At 41.8% G+C, this 12,380-nt stretch overlaps 1 protein-coding gene across 8 annotated transcripts in view; it reads right to left on the reverse strand.

Moving 5' to 3' along the window:
* The window catches only part of LOC138837202 (hepatoma-derived growth factor-related protein 2-like), a 292,262-nt gene that overhangs the window by 129,249 nt on the left and 150,633 nt on the right, over positions 1 to 12,380 (reverse strand). For 5 of the 8 annotated variants that reach the window (XR_011375241.1, XR_011375240.1, XR_011375239.1 and 2 more), the window contains exons 6-7: positions 11,825 to 11,903; positions 5,292 to 5,430 (exon numbers count right to left, since the gene is read on the reverse strand). The exons of 2 other annotated variants lie outside the window; for them this stretch is intronic. The gene's annotated coding sequence lies outside the window, so the exon portion shown is untranslated. The remainder of the gene's footprint in view (positions 1 to 5,291; positions 5,431 to 11,824; positions 11,904 to 12,380) is intronic. One more of the 8 variants, XR_011375235.1, reaches the window with a different exon arrangement.

A 12,380-nucleotide genomic window follows, 5' to 3' on the forward strand; every position in this document is an offset into this window, starting at 1 on the left:
TTGTCCCAGGGCCAACATCTAGACTCCGAAGCTTTTTATTTATCTCCAGGGCGGTGAAAGGGTCAGTGCTAGCTCAAGCAAGTTTACAGAAGCAAAACCAGCAGTTAGCAATTGTAAAATGTAACTCTAATTTTTAATCTTTCAGTCTGGTTGGGGGCCTGAACTCTGGGCCTGGGAACGCTGTCCCTCAACTCTTCCGCTCAAGGCTAGCACTCTACCACTTGAGCCACAGCACCTCCTTCAGCCTTTTTTTTTTTTTTTTTTTTTTTTTTTTTTTGCTTATGTGATGCTGAGGAATCGAACCCAGGGCCTCATGAATGCAAGGCAAACACTCTACCACTGAGCCACCTTCCCAGCCCAACTACTCTATTCTTGAAATAAACTGTTACACTGAAGAGTTCTTCCTGCTAACACAGCTGTAGGATGGACCCTGAAAACTTCATTTGAACCCAGGGTTGGTTATTGATGTCTCTTTTACACTTCTGGATGCTTAAGAAGTCTAATAGCATTTAAAGTACAAGTAACTTCTTATCACATAAGGCATAGGAAGCAAATTTCTGAAAGTTTGACCTTTCATAACCCTGAAGGACAAAAGGTTATCATCCTAGAGGCTGAGAGGCTGGGCAGACAGATTTGCTACATTTAACCCCTTTGCTGCATTTAATTCTGGCTCAAATCCTAGTCTATTTCCTAGCTTGATGCGCTTAATCCTAGCTACTCAGAAGCTGGACCTCTGCTTCTGGACCTCTGCCTTTAGTTCAGGGACCATGCACTGGCCATGGTCAGCCCTGCCAGTGTATTGGCATAGGTGACTTTGCCAAGATTTGTCATAGGCCTGTCCAGCCCTTATGTCAGAGGTCTACATAAGCACACATTTTCCACTATTTATTATTTTACTTTGCTCTCTGTTTTGTTTTGCTTTGTGCCACTGCAGGAGCTTGAACTCAGAGCACTGTGCTTTCCCTTTCTCCTGAAAGCCAGTACTTTACCATTGAACCACAGCTTCACTTCAGGCCTTTTGGTAGTTCATGGAAGGTAAGTGTCTCATGAACTTTCCTGTCCAGGCTGATTCCTAATGGTGACCCTGAGCTCTCCTACCCCACCCCTGAAGAGCTAAAATGACAGGTAAAAGCCCCTGGGGCCAGGCACTGGGGGCTCACACCTGTAATCCTAGCTACTCCAATTGCTAAATCACATGTCTATTTTTTTTTGATCCGCTCACACTCACACACCATATACCACTCACACCACATACTCTCACACTCACATTCAATCACACCACACACACACTCACACTAACACCACACTCCCACCATACACACCACACACACTCACACTCAATCACCACCAACTACACTCACACCATACATGTTCACACTCATAATCACACTACACACACCACACACGCTCAATCACACCACCCCCACATCACACACACCACTAACAACACATGCTCATACTCATACCACACACCATACACGCTCACTCAATCACACCACCCACACCACACCTACACCACACTCATACATTACACACACTCACACCACAGACACACTCAGTCATACCACACACACACCACTCACGCTCACACTCACCATACACCAAACACACCACACCCACAACACTCACTCACACACACACCACACATGCTCACACTCAATCACACCACCCACACAGCACATGTGACCCGTCCAGCAGGCCAGGTAATTTTGTGGGGGATCTGAGGGGGCACCTCCTAAAAGAACCAAGGGGGGCGAGAGAGGATCGAGACCAAGCGCATAAAGAAAGACAGAGACATTCTGAGTCGCGTCAAGGTCTACTTTATTAAAGTGAGGCAGGGTTTAAATACCCGAAGGGACAGGGGAAGGGAAAGAAGAAAAGAAAAAAAAAACTTTGCAGAAGCAAGGGTGAGGAGTCCCGGGGTCAGGGATGGGTCGTGCTTATCCTTTGGCCGTTGTGCTCTTCTTAAAGGTATCTCCTGTGATTTCTTTTATGGTTAGCCAGGCGCCGTTTGCTTAGGGCCGGAGATAAGATAAGTTTTATGGATAGCCAGATGTAGTTTGTTATGGGAAGTTATCTAAATGTGCACCTGGGAATTTCTGAGAACGGCTACTTGTCAATTAGGTGTTTGAAAGAGGCCAGAGCATTCTCAGGCAGGTTTCGGGTCTCCAACACACATGCACCACTCACACCACATATGATCACACTCATACCACACCACACACACCACACACACACCACACACGCTCACTCACACACCATACACCACACTCACACCACACACTCTCACACTCACAATCACACCACACTCAATCACACCACAGACACGCTCACACTAATACCACACTCACACCATACACACCACACATAATCACACCACACACCACTCACACTCACACTCACACACACCACACACTCACACAACCCCCGGTCCGTCACCTGGAATTGTAAGATGTTAATGGAACAAAAGCACAGAACGCAAAGGCTGACATGCTCAGTCACCTATAGACCTGATACCAGTTGGATCTATAGGTGACTTTGAAGCTCTCGAGTGCAACCGTCATAGACAGATGATCTCATAGAATAAAATGTTGTTTCAAGGTACAATTTTATCTATTTAGACAGATGCTTTCACATCCATGTCAAGACACTCATGATGGGAAATGTGTCCATTAAACATCTAATAACTTTTCCCACACATGTAACAGTGCTGGGTACATAAAACATGGACTTTCTTTATTCACAGAGTGAATATAATAGTTTGTGGCAATTACAGATAAAAAGTACAAAATAATTATATAATACATTTTAACAATGAAAAGATAACATAGCATGTAAAAAGTTCTCAAAGGTGAGAAAAAGCAGATTTGTCAAAATGGGAGAAAAAAAAAGGGTAAATTTAAGGATTAAAGAAGGTTCAGCTGGGTACCAGTAATCCTAGCTACTCAGAAGGCTGAGATCTGAGGCTTGCAGTTCAAAGCCATCTTGGACAAGAAAGGCTGTGAGATTCTTATCTCCAATAAACCACTCAGAAAACCAGAAGTGGCCCTGTGGTTCAAGTGGTAGAGCACTAGCCTTGATATGAAGAACTAAGGGTCAGAGTTCAAACCCTACAACCAAAAAAAAAAAAAAAAAAGAATGTCCAATTTGTTGCTACATCCATTTTTAGGTTTATTCATGTTCTTCCTTATTTTTAATATCTCAAGTCTTAATAAGTAGACTTTTATTGATGAGTGAGAAGCTAAACTTCATAAAGACCACCTCTCAGGGCTGGGAAGGTGGCCCAGTGGTAGAGTGCTTGCCTTGCATGCATGAGGCCCTGGGTTCGATTCCTCAGCACCACATAAGCAAAAAGCCAGAAGTGGCGCTGTAGCTCAAGTGGTAGAGCGCTAGCCTTGAGCTGAAGAGCTGAGGGACAGCGCCCAGGCCCAGAGTTCAGGCCCCACAACCGGACCAAAAAAAAAAAAAAAGACCACCTCTCATAATTCTTTGGCCCTATTAGAAAAACCGGCATGATGATTATACATAGTAAGAATTCTGGGACTTCCATGTGACATGTGACAGTATTTACATAGTTTGAGTGTAAGTGGCAAAATAGAGAAAAACATGTTTAAAATAGCATCAATACCAGGACAGGAAAAAAAAAAAAAAGAGAAACACAGTAATTCCTATTGCATGAGAAAAAACACAAATTGGGCAAAAAAAAGTGTCAGGGGCTGGGAAGGTGGCTCAGTGGTAGAGCGCTTGTCTTGCAAGCCTGAGGCCCTGGGTTTGATTCCTCAGCACCACATAAGCAAAAAGAAAAAATCCGGTGCTGTGGCTCAAGTGATAGATCACTAGCCTTGAGCTGAAGAGCTGAGAGACAGTAGTCAGGCCCAGAGTTCAGGCCCCATGACCAGATCCCCCAAAAGAAAAATTAAAGAGAAAAAGAAAATTTGATACACACTATAAAAATCCTGAACTGAAGCTGGGCGCCAGTGGCTCACATCTGTAATCCTAGCTACTCAGGAGGCTGAGATCTGAGGATCACGGTTCAAAGACAGCCCGGGCAGGAAAGTCCATGAGACTCTTATCCCCAATAAAAACCACTAGAAAACTGGAAATGGTGCTGTGGCTCGAGCAGTAGAGCGCACTCACCTTGAGCTGAAGAGCTCAGGGACAGCACCCAAGCCCAGAGTTCAAGCCCCATGACCGACCCCTCCAAAAAATATCCTGAACTGAACATAGCATATATGTATATATGTGAAATAACATGACAAAATTCCTTTGTGTAATACACACTTAAAAAATGAATGATAGGAAAGTAATATAGGCTCTTCTGAGTGATCAGGTACTAGCAGGAGGGAAGAAGGCCAAGGAGAGGGCAAATTAAGTACTTTACACACATATGAAAATAGAATAAAACTTATTTTCAATTATTTGTATGCATGTATGGAAATGTCTGAGAGCTAATATAGTAGAAGCCAGGCACTGGTGGCTCACGCCTGTCATCCCAGCTACTCAAGAGGCTGAGATCTGAGGATCGAGGTTCAAAGCCAGCCTGGGCAAGGAAAGTCCCTGACACTCTATCACCAATTAACTACCAGAAAACTGGAAGTGGTGCTGTGGCTCAAGTGGTAGAGCTCTAGTGTTAAGCTGAAGAGCTCAGGGATGGTTCACAGGCCCAGAGTTCAAGTCCCACAACTGACAAAAGAAAGAAAGAGCCGGGCGCTGGTGGCTCACGCCTGTAATCCTAGCTACTCAGGAGGCTGAGATCTGAGGATCGCCTGTAATCCTAGCTACTCAGGAGGCTGAGATCTGAGGATCGCGGTTCAAAGCCAACCCGGGCAGGAAAGACCGTGAGACTCCTATCTCCAATAAACCACCAGAAAACCGGAAGTGGCACTATAGCTCAAGTGGTAGAGCGCTGGCCTTGAGCTGAAGAGCTGAGGGACAACGCCCAGGCCCAGAGTTCAAGCCCCACGACCGACAAAAAAAAAAAAAAAAAAAAAAAGAAAGAAAGAAAGAAAAAAAAAGACAGTACATTTGGCTTTAAATCGAATATATTAAATTTTATTCTTAGGAGTGAATAACCAAGCATTTCTCAGTTTTCTGAGGTCTCTTTAGCAGTGTAATAATTTCAGTAGTTTATCTAGACATAAGTCAAGGTTTATCCCATAAATAAGAACACAATTTAATCCAAAATTACTAAGACTCTTAAATGCCATCTAATTTTCCTATAGCTATGATGGTATTTTTTCCTCCAAGACTGAATAAATAATACTAAACTAAGTGGGTATCCAATGACTCACCTGTGCACTTGAAAATTTCACTTTTGGATTGTTATCTATCTCCCATAAGCCTTCATTGAAACCTTTTTGTTTATTTGGTTTGCCATACTTTTCCTTATTTTCTGAGTAAGGAAATATATCCTTTGGTCCTAAAAAAGCACTAAAACAGATGAAGATAATAAGTGCAATTCAACCTCAAATAAATATATACATATTACATTACTAAAATAACACTATTATAGGATGCATTTCATAAAATACAAATTAAAGGGAAGACAAGGATATAAAGCATGAATTCATTTCAATGAACACAATCTCACCGAGACATGAGACGGCTCTAAGTACTGGCAGAACAAATGTTGGAAAAGTTTTTTGGGAGGAGTACATGTGCAGATATTAGGGGTTGAACTCAGAGCTTCCCACTATTGCTTAGCTTTTTCACTCAAGCCTATAGTCACTCTGCTACAGCCATAGTTCCACTTCCAGCTTGGAACACAAGAGAGCCACACAGACTTTTCTTCCCAGGCTGGCTTAGAATTTTGATCCTTATATCTCAGGCTGAATAGCTAGGAGTATAGGTGTGAAACACCAGCCACCTGGCTTCTAAAAGATTTTTAGGTTCCATTTCTTTGCAGAACAATAAATGTTTTCTGTTTAGGGGTAGGGATAAGGTAGACTATATTTTATTCCAAATACTACTGTTTTTTTTTTTTTCATTTACAGTACTAAGGATTGAATCCAGGGTCTCACTGAAACAAGTCAAGCACTAAACCACAGAACTACATGTCAATCTGATATACTTTATTAATTCAGTAATGAGTTCCTAGATTCATAACACCATCTCATGTACATAAACTTCTTTTTTAGTACTGATCCTAGGCCTTGAACTCAGAGCCTGGGTGCTGTCCCTGAACTTTTGTGCCCAAGGCTACAGCTTTAGGCCACTTGAGGCATAGCTCCACTGGTTACTGGAAATGGGATTCTCATGAGCTTTTCTGCCCAGACTGGCTAAGAACCTCAATTCTCAGATCTCAGCCTCATGAGGCCATTAGAGGCAGGAATCACTAGCACCTGGTCTCATTCAGTTTAATTGAACAGGCTTTTCAGGCCCAGAGTTCAAGCCCCATGAACAACAACAAAAAAAATTTATCCCCCAAACTGGACAAAGCCAGGCTGGGGAGAAAAAAAAATTACCAAGTCTGAATAACCAGCAAAGAGATGGTCTGTAAGCATGGTTCAAGTGGTAGAGAACCAGCCAAGCAAACGAACCAAGCTCAATACCTCAAAGCTCAAGCTCAAACTCTAGTACTGTGAAAAAACAGAAATTACCTAATTTAAACATCATTATATACTTCTAATTAAATATGAACAGATTTTCATGTCAGTAATTATTTAATACATTTTGCTAAATGGATCTATCAATCTATTGTTTGAGCACTTTTTCTGTGCCAATAATGAGGGCTTGAACTCAAGGCAAGGCTTCATACACCTGCTGTCTTTTTTCTGCTCATAGCTGGTGTTCTATCACTTGAGTTACACACTCCAATCTGCTTTTCTGCTGGTTAATTGGGATTCCCAAGCACTTTTCTTTTTTTTTTTTTTTTTTTTTAATTGTATTTTATTTTATTTGAGAACATACTGTACAGAGGGGCTACAATTACATGGGCAGAATAATGCATACATTTCTTACCAAGCATTGCAGCCTCCTCCTTTGTTTACCCTTCACTTCCCTTCCCTGCCTCCCCCCTCCCCCCACCCAATTTTACCCCCCTCCCCCCACCCAATTATACCCCCCTCCCCCCCCCCCACCGAAATTGTAAAGCTGGTTTTGACATGACATTTTGTACTTCTCATTGTTGCAACAGGTCCACCTGAATCCTTAAACGATTTGTTTGTCCCCATCTCCTCCACATGATATACTGATATCAAATATAGTGAAAGCGGGGGTTACACTGTGGGGGAGGGACATACAAAGCAATAAAGGAATAATCTTATAAATGCATTAGAAATACATGCATGAAAGAAACGAAAACATTAAAATACATATTTAAGGGTTCATTTTCCTAACATCACATTATCTGGCCTTTTCCGCTTGACTCATACCTATACTAGATATTGCAAATAAGGGAAACCATGGGACCTATGCTTCTTTGGGCCTGGCTTACTTCACTTAATATAATTTTTTCCAAACCTTTCCATTTCCTAACAAATGGGGAAATGTCATTCTTTCTGATGGAGGCATAGAATTCCATTGTGTATATATACCACATTTTCTTGATCCATTCATCTACTGAGGGGCATCTGGGTTGGTTCCATATCTTAGCTATGGTAAATAATGCTGCAATAAACATAGTTGTGCTGGTAGCTTTAGTGTGGTCTTGTTTGTAAACATTTGGGTAAATGCCCAAAAGTGGGATTGCTGGATCATAGGGGAGATCTATGTGAAGTCTTTTGAGGAACCTCCATACTGCTTTCCAAAGTGGTTGAACAAGTTTACATTCCCACCAACAATGAAGTAAGGTTCCTTTCTGTCCACATCCCCTCCAGCATCTGTTGTTATTAGAGTTCTTGATTTTTGCTGTTCTAACTGGAGTGAGGTGATATCTCAATGTTGTTTTGATTTGCATTTCTTTTATGGCTAGGGATGTTGAACATTTCTTCATGTGTCTATTGGCCATCCTTCTTTCTTCTTCAGAGAAGCTTCTCTTTAAGTCTTTCGCCCACTTATTTATTGGGCAGTTGTTTCTTTGAGGATTTGTTGTTGGGTGGTTTAATTTTTTGAGTTCCAAGTATATTTTTGATATGAGACCTTTGTCCGTTGTATGGCTAGTAAAGATCTTCTCCCAATCGGTGGGCTTTCTATTGATCTTGCCAGCTATGTCATTTGCCCTGCAGAAGCTCTGCAATCTTATGCAATCCCATTTGTCCAACCTTTCTTTGATTTGTTGTGCTTCCGGGTCTCTATTCAGAAAATTTCGACCTGAGCCAAGGAGACCTAGGGTTTCTCCTATTCCATCCTGTAATGTTTTCAGAGTGTCTGCTTTGAGTTCAAGGTCTTTGATCCATTTGGAGTTGATTCTGGTGCAGGGTGATATATAAGGATCTAGCTTTAGTTTTCTACATGTAGTTAACCAATTTTGCCAGCACCATTTACTGAAGAGGCTGTCTTTCTTCCATTCTATTGTTTTAGCTCCCTTATCGAAGATTAGATGGCTATAGGTCTGTAGGTTCATTTCTGGGTTTTCAATTCTATTCCATTGGTCCTGTGGTCTGTTCTTATGCCAATACCAAGCTGTTTTGATTACTATGGCTTTATAGTAGAGTTTGAAATTTGGTATTGATATTCCTCCAGCAGTGTTCTTTCCGTTGAGGAGCGTTTTTGCTATTCGGGGTCTTTTATTGTTCCATATGAATTTTTGGATTGCCTCCTCTATTTCCTTGAAGAATGAGGGTGGAATTTTGATAGGTATCGCGTTGAATTTGTAGATAGCCTTGGGAAGTATTGCCATTTTCACGATGTTAATCTTGCCAATCCAGGAGCATGGGAGGTTTTGCCATTTTTTAAGTTCTGTGTTGATTTCCTTTTTCAAGATTTTAAAGTTTTCATCATAGAGGTCCTTCACTTCTTTGGTTAAGTTAATTCCTAGGTATTTTATTTTTTGTGGGGCTATTACAAATGGAGTTGCTTTCCTAATTTCAGCCACACTTTTCTCATTGTTGGCATATAGAAAGGCCATTGATTTTTGGGGGTTAATTTTATAACCTGCTACTTTGCCAAAGTTTTAAATCAGCCAAGCACTTTTCTTTGGGCTTCAAACCAAGATACTCAGATCTCAGTTCTCCTAAGTAGCCAGGAGGCTGCAATATTTTAAGAGTCTGGGACCAGTGGCTCATGCCTGTAATCTAGCTACTCAGGAGGCTCAGTCTGATGTTGGTTTGAAGCCAGCCAGGCAGAAAATCCAAGGGACTCTCCGATTAACGAGCAAAATCCTGGAAGTGCAGGTGTGGCTCAAGAAGTAGCACACACTAGCCGGGCGCTGGTGGCTCACGCCTGTAATCCTAGCTACTCAGGGAGGCTGAGATCGAGGATCGCGGTTCAAAGCCAGCCAAAGCAGGAGAGACCGTGACTCCTATCTCCAATAAACCACCAGAAAACCGGAAGTGGCGCTGTAGCTCCAGTGGTAGAGCACTCGCCTTGAGCTGAAGAGCTGAGGGACAGCGCCCAGGCCGAGAGTTCAAGCCCCACGACCAACAACAACAACAAAAAAAGAAGTAGCACACACTCGGCCAGTGAAAAAGCCAAGCAAGAGTATAAGACCTTGAATTCAGTATTCAGCATCAGCACACAAAAATAAAATAAATATTGTCAGGCGCTGGTGGCTCACGCCTGTAATCCTAGCTACTCAGGAGGCTGAGATCTGAGGATCGCGGTTCAAAGCCAGCCCGGGCAGGAGAGACCTTGAGACTCCGATCTCCAATAAAAACCACCAGAAAACTGGAAGTGGCGCTGTAGCTCAAGTGGTAGAGCGCTTGCCTTGAGCTGAAGAGCTGAGGGACAGTGCCCAGGCCCAGAGTTCAAGCCCCATGGCCAACAACAAAAAAATAAATAAATAAAATAAAATAAAATAAATATTGTAACAGTAAATATACTGTTCAATGTTTGATCTTCACAATCAATTCCAAGTATAGGTGGGGTAAAGGATATGTTCAAGACTGATAAGTCAAAAACAAAGCTGATAAAAAAGAACTGTCCATGGGGGTACAATCCCCTAAGATTCCTGAATAGTACATAAATTAGCCTAGAGACCGCACCGCTAGTTACCAAGGAACACCTTATGGTGGCTGTGGCTATGGTTTTCTCTTAGAAATGTTCCATTTTCAAATGGCCTACAAAAAGTGTTTTATATGCAAAATGGAAATAGGACATAATGTTAATTACATTTTGATAGCAAATACAAAAAAATTTTGAAGCCAGGAACCCATGAATCACACCTGTAATCTAGCTATTCAGGAGGCTCAAGCAGAAAGGCCATGAAACACTTATCTGCAATTAACTTTCAAAAAGGTAGAAGTGAAACTGTGGCTCAAGTAGCAGAGCACCAGCCTTGCACCAAAAACAAAAACACTAAAGGAAAATGCCTAGGCCCTGAGTTCAAGCGCTGGTACCAGCTCCACAAAGGGAGGAAAGGGAAGATGGAAAGAAGGGAGGGGAGGGAGAGAGGAAAGGGAGAGAGAAAGGACAGAATGAAGGAAGGAAAATTGTGAAAGTTCAGAGGAAAAAAACCATCAGAACACAACAGGTTTAGAAATTCTAAAATATAAAAATATTATTCTATTCTTTCTCTTTTTTTTTTTTTTTTTTTTTTTTTTGGGTCCGGTTGTGGGGCTTGAACTCTGGGCCTGGGCACTGTCCCTCAGCTCTTCAGCTCAAGGCTAGCACTCTACCACTTGCGCCACAGCGCCACTTCCAGCTTTTTTCTTATGTGGTGCTGAGGAATCGAACCCAGGGCCTTGAGCATACAAGGCAAGTGCTCTACCACTGAGCCACCTTCCCAGCCCCTTATTCTTTCTCATTAGTGGTTACATTGTAGAACTTTCCTTTTATTATTTGCTTTTTAAAAACAATGAAAAAATTAAGCGGTAAATTCCAAATCTAACAGTAAACTTATGTGGATTGAATTTCTTTTGCAAATACATAGAAAAGCAGTTATGCAGCCAGGCGCTGGTGGCTCACGCCTGTAATCCTAGCTACTCAGGAGGCTGAGATCTGAGGATCGCGGTTCAAAGCCAGCCCGGGCAGGAGAAACCGTGAGACTCCTATCTCCAATAAACCACCAGAAAACCGGAAGTGGCGCTGTAGCTCAAGTGGTAGAGCGCTCTCCTTGAGCTTGAAGAGCTGAGAGACAGCGCCCAGGCCTCATAGTTCAAGCCCCATGACCGACAAAAAAAAAAAAAAAAAGTTACGGCCAATTAGAGCTTTTGGCACATAAAGGGGTTGAGATTTAAACTGTTCCCCACATTTTATAACATTAACTTTACTATCACAGGGGACTGGCAAGTTCTTGTCCCTTACAAGGTAGTCATTAGGCATGCTTAAAAACTATCTTTCCATGACCTCCCGGCTCTGACCAGTTTTGAAGGGCCACACACAAATGACTCTAGGATCTGACATTTCTGCCATCCAAGCAGTGGCTTACTGCCCCTGGATGCTCTTCCATTGCTCTTGTCCCAGGTGTGTCTTCTTTACACTGTGATAAATTCCTCATTGGCATTTCCCTCAGCGGGTCACTGGACTTGAACTCAGGGCCTGAGTGCTGTTCCCTTAGCTCTCCAGCTCAAGGCCAGCACTCTGCCACTTTGAGTCCCAAAGTAACTTTGCTTGCTCTTTTAGCACTATGCTAGCTGAGTAGAGGTGACAGTATCACAGGAACCTTTTTCTGCCCTGGCTGGCTTCGAACCAGTTTCAGATCAATGAGTCTTACAAAAGGCCATTTTACTCCAATTAAAAGCAACAAGGTGGTCAACATAGAAGTAGCTTTTAAGCATGCTCTTACCTGAAACTTATTAAAAGCCAAAGTTACATCTAACAAACTTGTAAGAATCCTCTGTGCTTTGCTCTGGGCTTGCTGGAAACTGTTAAAAAAAAAAAAAAAAAAACCTATAAGAGCAAACTAGAATAGCAATTATTTTGGTAATCCTAATTTTTCCTTTGTGCACATTAAGGCCAATGTTAAGAACAATTTTACATTTAAACTTTATATCCCAAAATCCATTCCTAATTTTTTAAAGTCTCTTATTAACCACCTTTAATATTTCATACTTTAGTATTCATTTGCATTTTTTAAAAAATCTCTTAAAATCTTGAGGCCAAGTTGTCATTCATTGTCTCTTGGCTGCTTGTTTTTACACATTAAAACTTTTAAACTCAAATGACAATTTTTCCTTAATGCAAGCATGACAGTCACCATCACATACCACGAAGCTAGACTTAAAACCTTTATAACTTTTAAAAACATCCTAATTGTAGAACATAATTGAAAGCAAGTCACATTATACAAATAAACTTTTTAACTCTCTTTTTAAGTCCAAGGGACAGTTTTAGCAATACTA

This window comes from Dipodomys merriami, unplaced genomic scaffold, assembly GCF_024711535.1.
Source record: "Dipodomys merriami isolate MVZ:Mamm:240054 unplaced genomic scaffold, mDipMer1.0.p SCAF_266, whole genome shotgun sequence".
Classification (NCBI taxonomy): Eukaryota; Metazoa; Chordata; class Mammalia; order Rodentia; family Heteromyidae; genus Dipodomys; species Dipodomys merriami.